General features: G+C 47.2%; 1 pseudogene; it reads left to right on the top strand.

Annotated features, from left to right (window-relative positions):
- The first annotated feature begins 15,906 nt into the window (after window positions 1-15,906).
- Window positions 15,907-17,020, top strand: LOC101758562 (annotated as a pseudogene).
- Window positions 17,021-22,584: the final 5,564 nt, after the last annotated feature.

Here is a 22,584-nt window from a genome sequence, read left to right as displayed (position 1 = left end):
ACCGCGGGTGCTGTCAGCATCAGCTCGTTCAGCTCGAGCATGCCGCTGCTGGAGAGCTGCACGAATTGCTTCCTCCTGTTCGCGAGCAGGGCGTCGAGGTTGACCACGAGCGGGGTCGCATACCCCAGGGCCGTGACGACGAGCATGGTGACCGACGTGGCCGGGCCCGCCTCGCGGTTCCTCTTGGTGTGGAGTATCTGCAGGGCGGTGAAGACGCTGGACAGCGTCGTGGATGCCACGGTTACGATGCTCTCCAGGTCCATCCTCCGGATCGACTCGGAAACCTGCCCGCTGTACATGCCGAATAGGTCGATGCCCCTCGCCTCGAAGTAGAGCTCGTCGGTGCTGTCTCTGAGGCTGCTGATTCTCCCCTTGCCGTCCCCGAACCCCATCCTGTCGGCGTCGAACGAGGTGAACTGGACGGTGATCAGCACCTGACAGTCCGTCGATCCGTTGAGCTCCCGGCAGCCGACCATGGACAGGTACCCCGTCTTTGTATCGTAAACACCCTCCGCTTGGAGTCTCTGATGCTCAAATGGAACGCGGCGCGATCCATATCCAATCTAGCTAAGCCAGTGAGGAGGTAAAACTGAAGAGAGGACGAAGACGAAGCAGACCTGGCGAGCGCAATGGCGGGGATTGCTGGGTGGTGGTGCCATGTGTTTAGCTTGGTGATCAAAGCAACTATATATGCTCTCGTCGCTCGTCGGTGTGGCTAGCGTTTTAAGTAGAGGTGGAGGTGAGACAGGCACACGGGAGTGTTTGATCCATTGGAGATCGCTGTCTACACACTGGTCATCGATCCATCATCCATGGCTGACTGGATTCCTTAGCCAAACCGAACCTTAACCCCACTGTTAGTTTTTTTTTCATTCTTAAATGCGTTTGAAATTCTAAAATTTTGTTGCCGATCGAAGCTAGCTAGTGATAGAATTGACCAAATTTGACACCTTCGATGTCTACATTCATCCAATCGTTCAGCTCATTTTAGGTAGCACTCTGTCAGATTCTGGTGATTCAGACGGCACGATCATCTATCTAATAAGGCAATTCTCACCAAACGTTCAAATTATTGGAGAACTTTAACCACTTGCTTAGTAACGCATGTGGTTCCTTTGGTAGCACCGAAGCACACTGGTCACAACTCACAAGAACGCTGAACAGAGCTTTCGGAGTTGTTTCGAACGCATTTCATGGTTTGACGCATCGATGACTATCTAAGGGAGTGTGCATTTGTTCCTTCTTCTGTGTCCCTGCGTGCTCCAAATTATCTAAGGGACTGTTGCAAATACTTAAGGATATGTCATTTAAGGCTGATCAATGACAGCCTCGCAGGACCTAATGGCCAACGTGCATATTTCCTGACAGAGTATTGTTCCTTTCTCATGGGAGCAGGTGATGATCGAGGCTGCTTCCGGTATGGGAGTAAAGAAAGAGAGATGCATGGTACAGTTATGTTCATTCACGTGATGGTGCTTACTACTTTTCCAAGTAAACGTCAACCTTTGCTGTTCCTCTGGCACTGTTGTTTAGCAAAGAGGCATACGGAAATCAGCATAGAAGCTTCTACTCTGTTCGCTTCAGCTTCTCAACCGGCTTATCAGCCACCAAACAATGTTTTTCTCTCACAACAAATCAACCGTTTCAGCTTTTCAGTCAAGTTATAAGTCCATTATGCAACAGTGTACAAGGTGATGTACAAGGTGATCGTTAATTTTCTGAGGCACTTGCAGAAGATGACTCGTGATGACGTGGGACGGGAGATTCGATTTTGGGCTTCTCTGTTCTCAACACGAGTCAAAAAGCTCCCCGACGTTGCAATTTTCTGTAGGGTGGGTGACAGAAGAGCAGACAACGGATTGAAATACAAAAATCGGACAACGGGTTTAAAATATAAATTTTCTGACGCATGCAACTTGGGGAGAGCCGACTGATTTTTCTCCTGCAGAACGCAAGGAATACTTACGTCACGCGTGTCACCGCGCGACGCACACGCGCTTAAGCCTCGTCATCAAATTTTTACCAATGATTTCTATAAAAACATGATACTTTAAAAAATAATTAAATTTTTACAAATATTTTTCATGATGAATCTAGTAATATTCCTATACTATCAATTTATGTAATTGTTTACATAGTGATGATTAAAGTTAGAAAATTATTTTTTTGATCAGTACAAATCCAAAAAATACATGTATTTTGATGGACCTAGGACAATTCTTGAGGGAGGGCGCACCTTAAGAGCAACTAGATTATGAAAAATTTAACATAGTGTAAATTTGCAAGTTACGGCAGCATCAAAAAAATTAACCTCAACATGGGTCTGCTCCTGATTTTAAGTCTAGTTAGGTATTAATTTCTTTGGGTTGTCAAGGCAACAACCAAGCATTTGGGTGCCCCAACCACTCGGTTTTGAGTCTCCAGAAAAAAAATCCAACACTTTCTACTTCCAATTCTGCAGGTACAATTACCGCATGACTTACAACCAATGTCTTAATTAGTGCATGCATGTCAGGCACTCTCTAGCACGCGATGCCTACATGCTCATCCTATAAGCAAAACTTACTACATTGCCCAATCGTTCCTTTTTCATTCTTATCTTTCCTTCTACGCTCATCCTATAAGCAAAAATTACTAGTTACTACGGTACCTAATCTTCTTTTGCTTTTCAAAAACATTTTCTATTGTTTATACCTTTCTTTTCCAGAAAAATTTACCACAAATTTTATTTGAAGTTCTCAAAAAAACTTGTTGTAGATTTTTTTTCTAAGAAATTTTATGGAAAACTTGCTTGGAGAAGTATTCGAGAAAACATGTTTGGCAAAGCTATCTAGAGAACTTGTTTGATGAGCCCTTCATGAAAAGTTATCCCCAAAAAGTTTGCTTGAGAAGTTTTTTATAAAAAAGTTCTCTAAAGAATTTTTTTTTAAAAAGCTATTTGGAGAAGTTGTAAGAAAATATTGTGTGTGAAAAATTATAACTTTCCAAAAAGAGAAGGTTATAGCGGAGAAAATTTAGTAAAAATGAAAAATCGACATCACAAGTTGCCGGAGCTCACGTGCATCTTCATGACGCAGCTGCAGAGCACATACAGTACGTCGAAAGGTCTACACCCACACTGATTTTGCAGAACCACTGTCAATTAGTTTCGAAATGTTTTGCATAAGACGGGACGATGATGGGAGTCCCATTGATGGCATATCATCCGATCCCTTGTCGTGCCGAGGCGTTAGCGTTAGGTCCCGTTCTCGTTCAGTTCAAACTAGCGCACCCTTGCCGGAGAGCTGCACGGACCGCTTGCTCCTTATCGTACGTGCGCGAGCAGGGGGCATCGAAGTTGCGCACGAGAGGGGAGGAGGACGTGTTGTGGCGAGGTGCCGAAAGCGACGCGAACATGCATGATGACACACGCACAGAACAGACGCGATCACCTGGCTAAAAAGCGGAGTGCACACAAACAGAGAGCGCACAAGACTACAAGAGGATAGATGTTTTTGTGCTGCGTGGCAACGTTGCAGCTTTTCTGATGTTCATCTTCTTATTATATGACCGAGGGATTACAGAAAGAACGGCGTCGATGACGTACGTGAACTCGTGCACGTACGCCTCATCAGGGCACACTAGCTAGCTAAACATGTAAACGAACGTGACGAGAAAAAGCACCCAGTGCGACAGGATCAGATCCAACGCGACGCACCCCAGGGACAGAGCGACAAACGTGGTCTTCGACATGGCAGGCGGCGGCGCCTCGTGCTTCATCCTGTTGCGGAGTATCTGGAGGACGACGAGGACGCAGAACAGCGTCGTGGTGGCCGGCCACGCCCTGGCGATGCTCTGCATGTCCATCCTCCTCCAGATCGACGACCCGGACACCTGCTGGCTGTCCATGCCGCGCCGGCCGAACAAGGTGACGGTCGGGAGCTGGGGCCGGGAGGAACTAACAGTATGGTGTTGTTGGGGGCACGACACCGGTGCCGGGGGAAGACGGAGGTTGACCGGAGCAGGAGGGTGTGCGCGTTTGAGCCGGGAGAACTGTGTGGTGTGCTCTCGTTAGTGTGGCGCTGGCGTTTAAGTAGCGGTGGAGGTGGAGACTGCCGTGGGCGTGGAGGTGAGGGAAGATAGGGACGTCGCCACCGTCGTCTACGCCGACGACCGACCGATTCATGGTTGATTATTAGGGCGTTGATTAGAACTTTCGTTTGGACTTTCGAAAGCGACACTAGCTCCGTGGTTCCGTGCATCCACGATGCGCGTTAGGCCGGTCATCACGGGGAAAACCAATGCAAGGGACGAGAGACCACCTCTACAGTTATTCAGTGTACTGTTACGTCAGTGCGTGCTTCAACCACATGGTGGATTATTGACAGCCTCACTGAACACCAGTGGCGGACCTATTTATTTAACCTTTTGAGCTTTTCTAGAAAAAAAACTGCTGCTGCTGTTGGCTAGCATTTAGAAGATGTGTTTAACTTTCTAGACTCAAAAAGTTATGAAAAGCTTGAAAAACTGATCTTCCCATATAAACTCAGCTTTTCTGAGCTTCTGGTTTTTTGGAAGCTGCACAAGAAGTTTGCTGTTTATTTAAACTTCTGACTTTTCACGCTAAGAAGCTACCAGGAAGCTCAAACAAATATGGCTAACTCAGCTTTTCTAAGTTTCTGTCTTTTCAAAAGTTGCGCAAGAAGTTTGCTGAGCTTATGACTTTTCACGCTGAGAAGCTGCCAGGAAGTTCAAACAAACAGGTCTTACATTCGGGCAAAATAGGAGACATCTCTTCTTTCCCGTATTTGATAGACCACAGAGACAGAAGGTTTAACAACTAACCTCTTGCAATTATGAGGTTTAACAGCTAACCTCTTGCGATTATGGCACAGGAGCTCGGGCAGGCGACCAGGGTCCCGAGCCCTAGGTTCGCCCCTGCCGAACACGATGGATCGGAGAACATAGGGGCCCTGTCCTTTTCATGATCTTATATGTGCTACTAGTGGAAATTCCAGCTGGGTCTGGTCCACGGTGATCGGCGATCGCCCGAGCTATGCTGCTTCCTCAATGAACCGAAGCAGGTAAAGAGAGCTGCTCAAGAGCAACTCCAGTAGCATATGTATATTTGATACCTAAAACTTGTTTTAGGTATAGGGGAGAGAAGGTTTAGGGAAAAATTTTGAGCTTATCTTGAGCAGCATACCTATATTCCATTTGAGGACTAATCTGCAAAATGAATCATTTTTTCAAGGGTCAATCTGCAAAACAACACATCCTCTCCCCTCACCTCTTCTTCCCCACACCCCACGCCGGTGCCCCCATCACCCGCATCGACCCACCGCCGCTCACCCGCCCTCTGCTCCCTCTCCTCGCTGTAACACCCGTGGACTCGATCTATGAACAACAGGGCCCACGTGTAAGATAATGTGAGGGAAGTCATAAAAGCCAACAGCTGCTAGAGAGAAGGGAACGAAGAAATCAAATAGATTGTTCGTCCTCGGTGGTAGCGGTGGCGGCGGTGATTCCATCGCACGTCACGTTGATCTCGTCGGTGGTCATGGGAGAATTTATCCGGTGAGAGCTTGTTATCTTCCTCACGTCTCGATCCTCACTGCTGGTGGCCTTGGGGTTGCGACAATTGGTATCAGAGCTAGCTTTTTCTCGGCGTGGGTACTCTGATCATTGCTCTGCATCTGCGGCAGCATATCGGCGGTGTTGTGGCGGCAATAGATCTTGGGGTTCTGCAGCGTGTGGTTGTAGCGGCGAACCGGGCTGCTCCGACTACATTAACCAACATGTCGATGTTTGATGCGGACGTGAACCGGAAGGCGCGGTGGTCACGGCTACAGAAGGGCCTGAATCGGCTTCACATCCGCATCGAATCCATTGACACCACACAGCAGTGCATGGCACGCAGTTCACCCTAGCATCCACATCGCTAGATCAGGTAAGGATAAATTCTTGTTTCAGGTAGAGAGCACTTTGGACAGCGAGAAGGCAAAGTCAATAATTGAGTTCGATGATGTTGGGAGCATCATTTGGGATGAGGATATGCCACACAACCTTGACATGCACATCAATCTTTTAGAGCAGTTCGCTGATGTTAAGTAGGGACATGGAGACAATGATTTCCTCGCTGAAGTTAGTGATTTACCATTGTTTGTACAGCATGACGTGGTCGTAGCAAATGACATATTTGATGTGCTTGCTATCCAGGAGCTGAACCTTGGCATTGAGAACTTGGTCAATTGTAAAGAAATGAAAGGAGCAAGTGTCTGCAGCTTTGAGAAGTGTGGAATTGATACTGCTCACTCACTGCTTGGCAACTTATCGTCGTTGGGAGGTTTCAGTCAGTGCAGTAATGTCAACAGACATGTGCTTGAGAAAATGACAGCATGGAGGTATGGTAGTTTTAGTTCAGGACAAAGTGAGCTCAGCGTGGTGGATTGTGAAAAATTACACAGTGAAATAGCCTCAACGCCAATGGCAATTTGCATCTGAAAGATCATGGAGCTGGTTTTGGTATGGTGTTGTCCTCTGCAGGGTGCATGGCAGAAAAAGGGAGTGCTCGTTAAGTGATTTCTGAAATGCCACCATTGCGTCATAATACTTTCAACAAAGGAAACTATCACATGAAAACTGATTATTCAGTTTTTGACAAAATATCTTCATGGAAGCAAAATGGTTTCAGTCCATGGAGTAGAGTCAACCAAACAGTGCTTGAGGCAATATCAAAGCGGAAGCATGGTGGAAAAGTAGCAGGTGTTTGTACCTCATCAATAGGCTCCCAAGGCAGATGTGAGCTAAACGGAAGGATTTGGGATCCGGGCATTCATAAATCAGCTTAGATAAGTTTAGTAATGAGTCATGACTGCTTTGCTTGCACAGACAAGGTGAGAGAATGAGCTGAGGCTGCAGCTTAAATGAATCTAGTTATGACTGATGACCTGCTGAGTTCTTCAGAGAAGTTGGGCAGTAAAGACTAAGCAAAGAGTGGGCTATGCGGTTGCTTGTGGACAAGTAACTTTTCGAGGCCGTGGAAGTGTAACACCCGTGGACTCGGTCTATGAACAGCAGGGCCCACGTGTAAGATAATGTGAGGGAAGTCATAAAAGCCAAAAGCTGCTAGAGAGAAGGGAACCAAGAAATCAAATAGAAGCTTATTCCCTTGCTTGTTCGTCCTCGATGGCAGCGGCGGCGGCGGCGATTCCATCTCACATCACAACGATCTCGTCGGCGGCCATGGGAGAATTTATCCGGTGAGAGTTTGTTATCTTCCTCACATCTCCCGGTCCTCACCGCCGGTGGCCTCAGGGTTGTGACACTCGCCCACTCTCTGCTCCCTCCCTCGCCCTCTAGCCACCCTCTACTCTCTCCCCTCGTCGTCATGGACGAGGACCCCGCCATGGAGCTCCCTCCCCGCTCGCGTGTGGCGGAGCGCGCCGGCCAAATCCCGCCACCAGCCTCCACCAAAATCAAATCACTGCTATGCATCGCTCCACCACATCCCTAGCTCCGCCTTCGACCTCTTCTCGTGCATCCTCATGCCTCATCCCGCCGTGGATTAAAATTTTTCTGGCCGCCATTGCCACCAGTCATCGAGCTTGAACTCGTTGTCGATCTCCGCCCTGGGGTCGCCGCATGCGCCTCCGCCATGGCCGCCGCCATGGGGAGCTCCGTTCCCTTTCCCCTACGTGCGGTGGAGCTCAAGCCCCTGCAGCAGAGCTCGTTTGCCCGCGTGCGGTGGCGCCCGCCCTTCACGGCGTCCAGCCGGTCGGCGCACGGCTGGGGCTGCCTGGGGCGGTCGGCACTCGGTCGGGCAGTGCACATGGGCCGTTTGGCTGCTCTGGAGTGTGGTTGGAAGCGAGGATGATGGCGGCGGCGCTGGAGCGGAGGCAAGAAGACGGCATGGAAGTCTCCGTTAGAACAGTTGGCTTCTCCCGTGTGAGAAAAGAGGAAATAGCAATCCACTCTTTGGATATGTATATTTGCATATAGGAGAGAGAAATTTAAGTTATAGCCTAGAAATTTTAGGTATAGCAAACCATATAGGTCATTTGGAGCTGATTTTTGTTGATTTTTAGGTAACGTGGTAGTTTTTAGGTATAGCAATCCAATTTTAGGTACTCTACTGGATATGCTCATCCGGCTGCTTCCGAGTTCCTATATGGGAGCTGGGAGTGAAGAATGAGATGCTATGGTTCGGTTATATGCCCACGTGATATTTTTCCAGGCCATTGCTACTTACTCGGTTACTCCTATCCAATGTCACGGCTGTTTAACAAGGAGATGGTACGAAACCATTATAAACGCTCCATTGCAAGTGAGAGGCTTAATTATTTGTTGACACAGTTGCATTGGAAGAGGGTGATGCATGGCATCGGACGGGGAAATCCCCTCCTGGGGTTCGCTACTCTCACTCGGGGTCAAAAAGTTAGAGCTGCCCTTGTTGCCATTTTCAAATTAATCTGTGCTGCCCGTGGCCGTGGGGCAGCTGGCAACGACGAAGGCTGCGCGAGCTGGCCAGCCACGGTTTGCTACTTTTTCTTCCGTAGAGAACGCGTTGAAACAGCTCCCCGAGCATTTTGGGTGGGCCAACTTTGTTTACATTACAACCCTCTCCTGCCAATCATTGATAACGGGCAGTCGGGCTCGGGCACGGCCGGCAAGCGCCTTGTGTGGTGATTAGGGATAGCAACAGGTACAAATTACCTGTGTGCCCGCGAGAAAAAATCTTATAGGATGAGGATACGGGTTCTATTTTATGGTCACGAGCCAGGGTGCGGGTTTGGGTTTGTGCCCGCAGGCAAAAAATTAGCGGATATAAAAATATCTTACCCGTACTCACGAACCCACTACATAGTGCCTGACGTGTGGACTCTGTACAACTATATAAGCGATTTCTAGGATTCCCTCCTTCATTCCTCCCAGCGATCTAGCTGCACCCTGCACACCAGGCGGCCGCCGCCACCTTCCTGAGACCTTGACTCCCGCTCCCTCAGTCCTCCCACGAGGCCGCTCTGACGCTCCTCGTCGCCCGCCCCCTAGCTCTCTCGTTGCCGCCTGACGCTCGGTTCCCTCGTCGTCCGACGCTGGTTGCCTGACGGGCACAGGTGTGCCTGTGGGTAGAATGTGCCCACGGGTGACGGGCGTGGGCACAACTTCTTGCACGTGATGGACGGCGGGCGTGGACACGGGTACAGGATTTGCCTCACGGACGAGGGTCTGTAAACCCTTTGCCCGCAGGCAATATGACCGTTGCCATCCATAGTGGTGACAACGTTCTTCATCACGCTCCTGCTTTCACCTCTAACACGAAAACCGCTCAAAAAAGGATCTAACAAAAACAAGTAACCTCCAAAATCACATATACCTCCAGCAAGTTCTATAGTTGTGTTTTTTCAGGATCTGAGGCAGAACGAACCATCACTTGGCTGTGGCTCTCAAAGTGTACACCTAGACTGAAGTTCTTTGCATGACTATTGATTGTGGATCGGTTAAATACGAGAGACATCATGCGCAGGAGGCATTTTAATATATAAACAGGGTTCAATTGTGTCCTGTGTGATGCCACCGCTGAAGAAGGTAGGGATCATTTATTCTTTAGCTATCAGTTTGCAAGAGATTGCTGGTCCAAGTTGCAGATCAATGGGACACTTCACTGGATATTCATGAGAGGATTAAAACTGCACGGTATGTATCTGCGAAAGTATTCTTCATGGACATTTTATCATAGCGTCGTGGGAAATATGGAAAATACGTAATGCTGCAATCCTTGACGCAGCTTTGGACTGTGCGGTTCAAAGATTCAGTGTCTTCTCCAGCTCCTTCGACTCCAAGAAGACAGTAGACTCCAATTATATCAATGGCGTTCCCCCTCACCCCTCCCTCTCTTACTCCTTGTAAATATTAGTATGAGACCCTAACCCCCTAACCTTAATATAAAATCGAAGTGCTATGGGAACTCCCTCACAGTTTGGCCTGAAAAAAAAGTAACCTCCGAAACAAATTTCTCATTTCTTTCAAAAGATTGTTAGATCTAAACAAATGTCAATGTGCTTTTTAATTTTGTGCTGGTCTCTTGTCTGAAAAATTTTGTTCTTTCTACTCTTGTTTTCCTTGGTAATAACCGTGAAAAGCTCTCATCAATGATTATATTGTAAGTGTTGCCTCGACAAAGTTGAGATAAAGCATCCCGAGACGACACTCCTGCAGTGATTAATCTGGTTTTCCATCTTAGTGTCGAGGTGTGATAAGGGAGGATTTTAGGATATCCACTGGATTTCCATCATGGCGGCGGTTTGAGAAAAGTAAGTAGAGCATATTTAAGAGTTTAAGAAACAAGAAGATGCAGGTTAAGCACCTGGCAAAAGATAAAGCTCTCAGCTTCATAGGTACACATGGCACCAGTGCATGCCTGTTAGATGGAATGGAATGCCCGAAGAGAGAAGCAGATAAATAAATCTTTGTTTCCCATAAGAAGATGATCTACGACAGAGACTATAATGTGTCCTGGGGCATATTCCCTATTCTTTTCCAACCAATTTCAGTTTTTTTCCACAAAGGTATAGATAATAATGAATTAAAATTATAAAATTAAGCAAACTAAAGATCCAGAGTAAGCCAAGCGGACAATAAATAAAATTAAGTAAAGTTAGCAGTTTAATTTTCATATGGCTAGAAAATTAAAGAATCTATGTAAAATAGATATGAATAAATACCTAATTTTTCTTTAAAAACTAAAATTAGTAGGGAGGGTAAAATAACTAATTTATTAGAAACAGAAAAAAATAATATGAAAAGTAGGGGGGGTGGGGGCTGGTGATGCTGTAAGGAGAGAGTACAAATTAAAGTAAAAGATATTGATGGACACTAACAACAATGGATCACCAAGGATGATGATGTACAAAGCATCCTCATGAAAAGTCATATGTAACTATGTCTGATAAATTTATCAGGAAAATTCAGAATTTATGTATTGGTCGATTGTAAATTAATTTACAGTTTCTTGGATCATAAATCTAGCCACGATATTTGTATGGGCTACCCTATTGGTTTAACCAAGTGTCCTAGCAGCTTTAGGGACAAAAAAAAACATCATTATCTATGGCTTGTGGTCTGCTCGACTATGAACAAGAAGCATGATAGATCGTAGATGTGATGTATGCTGCGAAGACATCTAGCGGGGTGCATGGAAGACCGGAAAAGTAAGCGTGGGACGAAAATATGACAAACCTGAGAGGGACTAGCACATGCACGTACGAAAAATCCAAGTAATATATCCACAGCTATCTTTTCAAAGTAAACGTCAACCATTAAAATTCTTATGGAGCTGCCATTCGAGAAAAATAAAATATAAGTAGACTCTTACGCACTGGCCAGCGAAGATTCTTGACAAGATACGGGCGCCACAGATAAACTCGCGTGCCGTCGTGGTAATGATTCCTGGCCCCGGCCGTCCCTCCTGACCTTTCCGGACGTGCCAAGCAAAGACTCCAGCTAAAGATTAGAGACCATCTCGTATTCACCCAACCTCCTCCGCGAAGGGAACAGAGGCGCCGCCGCCAGACGAACCCGCTGCTGCAGGAACACCAGCACGGCCAGCAGCGTCGCCCCGCACGGCACGGCGACGTCCCACCCGACGCCGAACCGGTCGTAGCGGGGGCTCGCGTAGACGTAGGACGGCCTCAGGTTTGGCACGTACCCCCGGGCCCTGATCACGTCGTACACGTGGGGCATCGCCCGAACCACGGTGCCGCCGACGTAGAACCACGGCGAGAGCGCCCGGACCCCGGCCGCGCCGGCGACCGAGGCGAACGCGTTCGTGGCGACCTGCGGGAGCAGGAACGCGTCCAGCACCAGCCCCGCGGACGACACGAGGTCCTCCCACAGTGTCGCCGGCACCGGGCCGAGGCGGACGGTGAGGGAGCCCTCCCGCGCGGCGCGGCGGGCGTTCACCGCGTGGGCGATGAAGGTCAGTGCGCCGCCGATCAGGTACAGCGGCACGCAAAGCCAGAGCGCTCGCCTCTCGCCGGCCCACGACGCCTCGGCTCTGGCCCTGCCGGCGTCCGTCGCCGTCTTCCGTGCGGACCAGGCCAGCTGGATTAGGCGCAGCTGCAGCAGCAGGGCGATCAGAGTGGGCGCCCGCATCATCGCCTGGCTCAGCTCGTACGGCACGTAGCTGTCGAATGGGAACGGCATGTACAGGCTCCTCCTGCTCAGGAACAGAGCCTCGGAACTGATCACCAGAGGGGCGACGTAGCCCAGGGCCAGGATGACGAGCATGGTGATCGACGTCGCCGCGGCTGCCTCGGGTCTTTTCTTGACGTGGAAGATCTGCAGGATGGTGATGACGCATGACAGCGTCGTGGAGATCACCAGCATGACGCTCTCCAGGTCCATCCTGGAGATGGACTCGGACACCTGCTCGGAGTACATCCCGTACAAGACGATCTCGATCTTCTCGAAGAAGAGAGGGTCCGTCGTCTTGTTCCTCAGGCTGCTGATCGCGCCCTTTCCATGGCCCTGGTCCTTCCGGTCCAGGGAGGCGAAATGAACGATGATCAGTATCTGGCAGTCCGTCATCGAGCTGTCGTGCTCTCGGCAGGCCATCATGCACATGACGCCCGTCTTGGGATCAAAGACGCCCTCCGCTGTGATTCGGCGCTCTTCGAGGCTGACCATGTACGAGTTGTTCTTGGGACGCACCCAGTCCGCCGGAGGGACGTGGTGGCGTATGTCGTAGCTGACGTTCACCAGCTCCTGCTTCGTGTCGACCACGGCATGCCGGGAGAAGGAATCGTCGGCGGCGAGCTCATCACCGTAGACCATCGCCGAGCCGATCGTAACAGGGTAGGCGCGCCCACTCCCCACCGAGTCTTTTGCCTCTTGGAAATGGAACGCGAAGTCATGATCAGTGTAATTAGGGGCCACGAACGACCCCTTCACCTTCTTCCTGGCGTCGCTCAACACAGGGTCGTTGAGATAAAGCTTCCTCGCCTCCTCAACCATCGTGTAGTCGTACCTCACGTCTGAGAAGTTGCTTCTATGGTTTGTTGAATCGATGCTGGACACCCGTATCTCACCGGGGCCGCCGAAGCCGCCAGGGGCTTGGTTCGAGTCCCAAATCATGCCGGCAAGGACACTCCGTTCCCGAATAGTCCAGGCGCCCGGGAACCAGAAGCTCATGGCGATGCCGCACTCCTTCACTGATACTGACATCTCTGACTCTGAGTACACCACATGGCACGCCGTGAGGCAGAGCAAGCTCCGCTCTGAATCCCAGCGCCCTTCAGCGACGAGCACTTCATCGCCGACCATGAAGGGCGGGTGTGGCTGCAGCTGCCTCCACTTGTTCGTGCCGTTGTAGAACGCCGCGTACGCGCGCACCTCGCCGTCCTTTGTGCACTGAACCTGGCCGACGTGCAGGCGCGGCGCCTGCAGCCCCATCGGCGGCGAGGAGCCCGGCGCGTGTGCGCCACCGCCGCTGTACTGCAGCTTGTAAGAGGTCGCGAGGTGCTCTTTGAGGTGCGCGCACGAGAAGCTGGCGCCAAGCGCCTGGAGCGCGCCCTTCGCCGTGGAAGTAGAAGATGGATGCAACGTGGGGCAGGAGGCGCTCTCGCCGTAGTGGTACGCGCCCTCGGCGTACGCGACGAGGGAGATGGTCTCGAAGCTGGCGCCCTTGAGGCGGCCGGTGACGAAGGGGTCCGAGAGATTGGACAGCCCTGGCATCCGGAGCTTGAGGACGACACCTTCGAGGCGTTGGATGGTGCCGTCATCCGAAGGATAGGTGCCTTGGCCAGTCATGCAAAGCTCATCGGTGGCGGAGGAGTAGTAGCCGTCGAGGTAGAACTTGATGGAGTGGTCGCCCACGTAGCGATGCCGTCGTCGATGGGATGTCAGGATGCTGCGGGCGCGGCCGCCGGAAAGGTCTAAGGTGGCGGCGACGTGGAGGAGGTCGCTGTCGCTGGTGGGATCGACGCTGTGAGGGAAGAAGGAGAACGAGCGGGTCACAAAGGACGACGATGAGTTGCTGTCATCTTTAGCAAAGTGGATGTCTTCGCCGCCGAAGAAGTAGCCGGCGTTGAGCTGGAACAAGTTGAGGAGTACGAAGGCGTCGTCCTTGCTGACGTCGTGGTGCTTGGGACGAGGGGAGGGGATGGTGCAGATGGCGTCCAAGGAGGAGGCAGCGGCGGAGGAGAGGGTGGCGGTGGACAGGAGGAGGAAGGCGACACAGAGGCGGCAAGCGGCTAAGTTGTGAGGTGCCATTTTCGTTCGGGTACGGTGCCGGGGAGTGTCGTCCCGAGCACCTGTGTGTGCTGTTTATAGCTCGGAGGATACCGTGTCCGGGACTCCGTGGGCCGTGGTGTAATGGATTCTCTAGTGCTGCACAAAGTTCAGCTCATGGAGTGACCGAGGGACCTGTGCTTGTCTGCTGATGGTGACAGCTCCTCTAATTTCTACCCCACACCCACTCCCAACGAAGCTTCCCGGTATCTTATCAGACCTTTTTCGTTGACTTGACCCGTTGACCGCAAGAGTTGAAACTGTCTTAGGACTGTTTGGATATGAGGTGCTAAACTTTAACAGTGTCACATCGGATGTTCGGATGCTAATTAGGAGGACTAAACATGAGCTAATTATAAAACTAATTGCAGAACCTTGTGATAATTCGCGAGACGACTCTATTAAGACTAATTAATCCATCATTAGCAAATGGTTATTGTAGCACCACATTGTGGGCCTGTTTGGTTTCCTTTGCTTATCCATAAGCAACTTAAAAATAAGCAAATAAGTTGCTTATAACCCAAACACTCTTGCTTATAGAGTTGCTTATAAGTTGCTTATGCATAAGCAAATAAGCAAGTTTTGAGTTGCTTATGGTTGCTTATGGGGCACTTTACTCCTCCTACCCTTATTCTCTCTCCTCTCTCCCCTTTCTCTCTCCTCTCTCCCGGAACAGAGTCGCCGCTTCCGCCCGCCGCAGCCGCTGCGCTGGCCGCCGGCCGCCTCCACGCCGCCCGCCGCCGCTCCCGCCCGCCGCAGCTCCCGCGCGCGCCCGCCGCCGCCACCGCTCCCGCCCGCCGCGCCGCTCCCTCCCGCCGCTCCCGCCCGCGCCCGCCCGCCGCCCGCCGCCCGCCGCCGCCGCCTCTGTACTAGGAGCTGGTAATGGTTGGGGGTAGTGGGAAATGGGATGGCAGGGGCAAATATGTCATATGCAATCAGATAAGCAACTCAAACCAAACACCTAGACTTATAAATAAGCAACTACAAATAAGCAAATAAGCAACTTATAAATAAGCATCCATAACCAAACAGGCCCTGTCAAATCATGAACTAATTAGGCTTAATAGATTCGTCTCGCGAATTATACTCCATCTGTGCAATTAGTTTTGTAATTAGCTTATGTTTAGTACTCCTAATTAGCATCCAAACATCCGATGTGATAGGTGTTAAACTTTAATAGGTTGTTCCCAAACACCCCCACAACTGACCAGTATTGGCAGGGAATAAAAAATCCATTTCGGGAGATCACTTCACAAACGGATTATCGTGCCTCTATGAGGGCGACCACGATGTTGTGGAAAACTAGCGACCACGATGTTGTGGAAAACTAGTAGGAATATAATATTCCATTCAGCCCTCTTATCCCATTGTGGAAGTGGTCCAGGAAGAGATAGTAAAAGCCATAGTACTATGAGCAGGTCACAAGACAATAAAATAGCATATGTGTGCAGCAGGTCACAAGACAATAAAAATAGCATATGTGTACAGTATAGCAATAAACAAAAGAAGGTAATTAGCAGGGTACCGTTGGCAAGCAAGCAGGTTGCCGTTGACTTCTTGGGCTCCCGTAACCTACAAAAGAGAAGCAGTACTGCAGTACTAGTACACTCAAATAATTTTGCTTGAATACTACTTCCGATGGATCCATCCTCCAAAAATTTTACAAACTACATGGCTCAAGACTCCCCAAACTCTGAGAGTAGTGGCCAGATCTCACCTCTTACACCCCAATCTCAGTTTCCCTTTACATCACCCAATTTTATGCACAACTTCAACCCTTTTGGTCCATCAGTCCACCAGCCACCATATGCTCACTCTCCTCCAGGATTTCAAGGCATTCAACATCAAGGCAGTTGGCCACAACCTAGTCCACCAAGCTTTCAAGGTTTTCATCTACAAGAAAGCTTTTGTCCCTCACCAACTATGCAATTTGGAGCTGCAATCAATAGGTTACCATCTGTTCTACAATTTAGCCAATCCGCTAGAGCTACAACCAATACTTCTTCCCATCGATCTGAGTCTAGTTCTCCATGCCCTACAAGACAACATGAGAAAGAGCCGGTTTCCATTGAAGAATCAAGCAATAGCAGTGAAGAAGTACCGAAGAGGCGTACACACATAAATTATACTGAAGAAGAGAACCTACAACTACTTAGCTCTTGGATACACCATTCCACTGATCCTATAAATGGCACTGACAGGAAAGGAGAATACTACTGGAAAGATGTCGCTCAAGAGTTCAATAGCAACGCGCCAACAAATGCACACCAGAGGTCAGTCAAGCAACTAAAGTCACATTGGGGTGATGTGAAGAGAGATATCTCAAAGTTCAGTGGGGCATATGGTAGATTAGAAGTACATGGAGCAGTGGGCAATCTGATGACATGGCCATGAACAAAGCCCATATGATATTCAAAAAAGAAAATAAGGACAGACCTTTCACCTTGGAGTGTATGTGGAGAGTGGTCAAGGATCTGCCTAAATAGCGTAGCCTTGTCCAACAAGCGAGCAAAAACAAGGACCAAGATTTCATCATCAGGAGCGTACACTTCTTCATCCAACCAAAGACACAGAGGAGGAAACCATGAGCAAAGAGCAGCGCCCAGAGGGGCAGAAGAAAGCAAAGGCAAGGCTAAAAGGAAAAGGAAAAGATGCTGCACCATCTCCTTTGGGCAACCAACCAAGTCAGAACATGGTTCTATATCATGAAGCTATGACAATGAAAGCATGTGACAAGAATCCCATGATGTAGGGCCCATTGTGGCCTTTTCTATAGCTATGGACTCCCAGTTGTAGGGCCCATCTATTTAGACTACTTTGCCATATACATTGTGGTTGCCTTGGCACCGAGAAGTCATGTGAAATAGCTTAATTTTGCAGTACTTGAGCCAATGAAGATGCATGGATTTCCAGAGTGGCTACTGTGACAAGCATCACATATTTTCAGATGGCCATTCACTTTATTTTTCAGAGTTCAGAATGTTCAAAGTTAGGTAGATAACACTGTGAGTTCAATGACAAGCAACTGATAATGAAAGTATCAATTTCTAACATTGCTTTGGTTCCGTCTACTGCTCTCCCGGTGGTATAAACTCTTGAAAACTATCGGTACAATCTCTTATTACAGTAGTGTAAGGCCAAGCTTTAGAGTATAAGCTCCTTTCCTGGTATCGTTCCTAGCCTAGGATTATACCGCTTGTTCTCTCTTCTTGAATCTTATGCCGCTTTAGAAGAAAAAAGGTTCTAAATGACACTCATTAAATATGTACGTCGGATGAGCCTTATAGACGTATAGTGTTACACGCGAACGAAGTGACTGACCGTGGACTCGCAACGCGTAGTAATCTGACACATAGGCTTGACAATGTCTAGTTCAGTGGTGGCTCTCTACACCCATAGCCCCCTTTGTTGACAACTTGACGTAAGCTAGCAATGCGCATCGCTACTCCCATAGCCCCTTCTGTTCACGTGGTCGTCGATCGCCTCTATATCTCAGGACACACCATATACTCCACGTGATCTTATCCCTAAGGACACGTGTGTGTGTGTGTGTGCGTGTGCGCTATAGTACACGAAAGTTGTTGGGCCAACCGTGGATTCAAGTATTCAAGGTAGAGGCGCAGGTGAGCACAATAGCAAATGTACTATGTGGTCTGAGGTAGAACTTGGCTAGCCACCAGTAGAGGTAAGAGTGTGTAGAAGGCTATAAGAAAGCTCTGTGACTCTGCTGATTACACTCCTCGACAGGTTAGTAGTAAGAGGTATCAAATTGTAATTTGAAATTTTACCATGGCTGGTAAAATTACTCTGGTAAGTGGTAGGCATGACTTATTCTATTGGGATAAGACAATACCATTCTACGCACTTAAGCGCGTGCATTCAATTCATAGAAAGAAAAAAAAGAAGACATGTGATGACTTGAAATGTAGAGGTCTACATCATGGAGAGTATAAAATACTGATATGAAGCTGGAATGGCTTGGGATATTCAAGGAAGGCCACTGGCACCTCATTCCAGCACAGAATGAAGACAGACCGAAAATAGGAGTAGGCAAAAGCTATATCTCAGGCAAGTGAAATCTGGCCTTTGCTTACTCAATTTTTCTGGCCGTCCAATCTGCTTTGTGCGGCCAGATGAGATCTGCTATGTTTTGTATCTGTTCCCTCCATTTGTTCTTCTTTTATCCCTATCTTGTCGCTGACTTGTGGGGTCCATTTGCTAGGCTTTACTGTTTTGCAATTTTTTGGAAGCCACTGATATTTCTGGTCGGCATTTCCGACGCTGCTCCACTTCTTTGCCCGCCCCAAAGTCCAACACCCTCGTCCCTACCCTGTCGTTGCCAACGGCGAAGCCTTCGCCCACATCACCCTGGAAGGCGAGCTCCCACCGATGTCGAGCTGGCTTCCCCAGCTGCTTGTCCCACGGCTCCTCAAGTCTCCCAGCACCGCCGCCTCCATATCGCCCCCCGACCCCGGCAGCATGTCCGCCTCGATCCTTGCTGCTGCAGTCACTAAGATGAGCCTCACTGTGCAATGGAGTCATCTTGCCAGCCACAGGAGCCGGAGGAGGAAGGGAGCAGTCGCCTAGCTCCCGTGCTGCCGAGGAGAAGCAGCTCTAGGGTTCATCCGTTCCAGTTAGTTTTGCCGTTGATTTCTATTTCCACACCCATGGATCTCGTGTTTCCTTTTTCCCTTTGTCTGATCTGATTTTGGTCCTGTTAGTTGTAATCTCTGGGCCACTTTATGCTATGGAATTTTTTGATCTCTATCTTTTTTGGCTTTGAGTCTATAGTGATTGGTTCATGTCGTGTTACTGGCAATTCAATAGGATTTTTGTTAGGATATTTTAGCATTGTAATAAGATCAGGTTACAACAGGTTTCGAATGTTTTGTTCTCATTGCTTAGGGTTTTGACTTTTTGCACCTTTTGATAGCTGATTGGGTGAAGAGAAGGGGAGAAGGAGATATTTCCTAATGAAATGGTGGTTCTCGGTCCTAGAGATCAGGCAGTTGTTTCCTTATTCATGTTTATGTGGAATTGATGATATGGTAAGGCTATATGATTGAGGGTGGGGGTCGGGGTGGGGGAGGGGGATAAGGGGCATGATCTTTATTTCTGATTATGAACAGTTGTGCAACATGAATGGAGTGGTGTCTATTATTGTTTCACATATCTAAATCTTATTGATTCACTTGTATCTGCGTGTGTTTGCTTTGCCCATCAGGGGATGTCGTTCTTCATGTTCCGGCCCCTGTGTTGTTTGCGTTCAGCAAACATAGGCATCTTGTGTTATAGAGGTTCGGTGATAATAGATGTAGCACTTTAGTTAGTGCAGGATACTGCTCTCATGACTTGCTTGTCACTAAGCTAGCAAGCACTTTTAGTTTGTGTGTGCTTCATATCTGTGTTGTGTGCTTATCTAGCTAGGCATTAACTTTTATCTTTATGGGAAAATGAGAAACAGTCTATCGCTGGAAAAGATATGTAAAATCATGGAACTATGCTTATCTTTTTTGTGTTATCTTTGAAGTTGACTTATATCAAGTGGCTAAAATATGTGTTATGAAATTGGTATTATTAATCTGACAGCTAGCAGCTAACCTATACGATTTAGTACTTTGGTAATTAGGCTATCAATGTTTTTTATTTGTGCCATTTCCTTGGAGCAAGCCATCAGTTGTAGGAACTCTAGCCCCTACAGAAATCGGCTTTTCTATTCTCTAAGTAAAACTTAGACTACAGTTCGTAGGTTACTAGTTTCCAGTAGTCTACTAGTTTCAATTTTGTGCAGTGTCCTTATCATGCTACAACAATCGGTTTTTCTATTCTTTATGTCAAGCTCATGTTGTTGTGAATGCATTACTACTACTGTATAGGATGAGTGATCCACTTGTTTGCCATTAGGCCAAATCAGCCTAGAGGAACTTTATTCCTTGCCACTAGCGAGGAGCAAGCTAGTTGTGTGTTATTTGCCTGATTTTATCATCAGATTGTGTTTTTTGTATGAAATACTTTATTTTTTAAAGAAGTTTTCTGTTGATCGTAACTCTAGGCTGAGTTCCAATTCTAATAGTTTTTATGGGATTTTCTTGTTATTATAATTTAATCTAACTGATTTTAAATTTATTCTCACCTATGACTATAACTTTATCAAGATTTAATGAGAGCTAAGAGCAATTTCGCCTGTTGTCTATGATTTTTGGGTGTGTTTTTTACAATTGTTTGCCTTACTGATTCAAAAATTAGTTCTTACTATAAATACAACCTGTCATTCTCTTAGATTGATTTGTGCCCTTAGATGGTACAATATAGTACAATATATTGATAAAACAAATCGAGCATGTTATATTGTAAGGCTTATTCAATATCTAACAAGTTGAGTTAACATTTTAGTAGATCAATATGTAAATCATATTCTGAAGTCATATATCTGAGTATCCATGTACTTTTCCATCTTTTTTATGGATGTAGTGACTGTATAAAAGCACTTGCACGAGCTAATATGGTTTGCATAAATTCTTATAGAGATTGTGGTCAGCTATTCTTGTTGGTAATCCTCCAATTGTGAGATCGAGAGGGCATGTTGCTATATTGTGACAGGAGCTTTTGCATTTTTGGCAGTTGTACTTCTGCTCCTTCTTTTTCCTCATTTCCTCAGCTTTTGGTACCATCCTCTTATTTGATTTTAATTTTGTTGGTTTTCCCTTTGTTGCTGCAACGTCCGGATCTATGAGATGTATTGAAGCCCCAGTGATGTTCCTATTACTTGCACCTGACATCATCTCATTTGGGTTTGATCCTGTATCAGTCTCCCTAACCTTACTTGTGTGCATCTTTTTAAGCTTTTTGTCGGCCTTTCTATCTCTTTGCTTAGGTAATTGTATTTATCATCTGATTTTGCACCTTTTGAGTTCATTTCTGCCGCCATCAGTGAAAGGTTATTGAACCTTAGTGTTGTAGCTTCTACAGGTAAGCACTCATTTGTTCTTTGTATCATCGTCTCCTTCTTTCTCCATCTGTCAATGATATAGTTCTCTGGTATTTTGCTGATGTCATTCTTCATCATGACTTTCAGGATGTGGCAACATAGCATACCATCTTTCTGGAACTTTGCACATATACAAGATAAGTCCTCATTCTGCAAATCAATTATGACTATATACCTCCTCCTCCTGCATTCTTGAACCAGTTGATCTTCACATGTGTATACTTCATACATTCTATTCTTCTCTATTTCATCTGCTTGTAGTTTAGTTGCATGTCTAAGCTGCCACTGAAACTTATGAAATATTTTCAAGTTGTAAGCTTCCATGCTTGGTGTTCCATGTAGAATTTTATCCATAGCCTTGATTTTTGCTTTGTGCCTGTCTCATGGTCAGCTTATGCCTCATTATCATAGATTGTTTCTTAGATCCTCTCATACTCTTTCAAGAAGCTTGTAATGCTATATTGTGGTCCTACAATTCTCTTATACCTTTCATTTATCCCTTCACTTCTTGTCGTTGTACTTACAAATGGATAAAAGTCTTGTTTGAACCATACTGGTGCCCACCTCTCCCTGGAGTCATATATGTCCTGGAAATACTTAATGCGTTGAATCTCATGTTTGTTTATTGTCTGCTACCATAGTGTCTTGAATTCTTCCTTTGTTAAAGAGTTGTCTATGGTGTCATATAACTCTTCTCTTAGGTCAGCTTTACTGTCTAGGAGCCTTCCATGTTTCAGTTCAGCTTTGTACTTGATGTGAAATACACAAATTCTATGATTTGCATGTGGGAAATCTGAGCATTAGCTGACTTCATTGCATTGTCTTGATCAGCCATTATTGACTGAGGCTCCTTTTCCCCCATTGAGTGCAAAAATGTTGAAAACAACCACTTGAATGTTTCTGTTGTTTCATCAAACAGAAGAGCACAACCGAAGATGCAAGTAAGCCCATGCCCTCTGATTCTAGCAAATGGTGCAAAGGGCATTTTATATTTGTTGCTCAGGTATGTTGTATCAAATATCACACATTTGGATTCCATAGATTAATTTTGAGCTAGTCCGATCCTTTGTTAATATAACTTTTTGACATTTGCATTTGTGGGGCTAAACTTTGTCCCACAATATCTTAATACATAGATAACTTTTGAGTTAGTTTGAGTTGGTACAGTTTCAAATTTGTATTAATGGGGTTAAACTTTAGCCTACAATATATTAAGCTTATTAATTTTTCAGCTATGGAAAATGATCTGATTATAATCCACTTATTTTCCTATTATTTTAGTATAGAAATACACTTGGCGCTTTTGGTAATTACAGCAGCAATTGTAA

Source organism: Setaria italica, chromosome V, assembly GCF_000263155.2.
Source record: "Setaria italica strain Yugu1 chromosome V, Setaria_italica_v2.0, whole genome shotgun sequence".
NCBI lineage: Eukaryota > Viridiplantae > Streptophyta > Magnoliopsida > Poales > Poaceae > Setaria > Setaria italica.
Note: the sequence above shows the minus strand (reverse complement) of the source record. Positions and strands in the feature narration are given on the sequence as shown.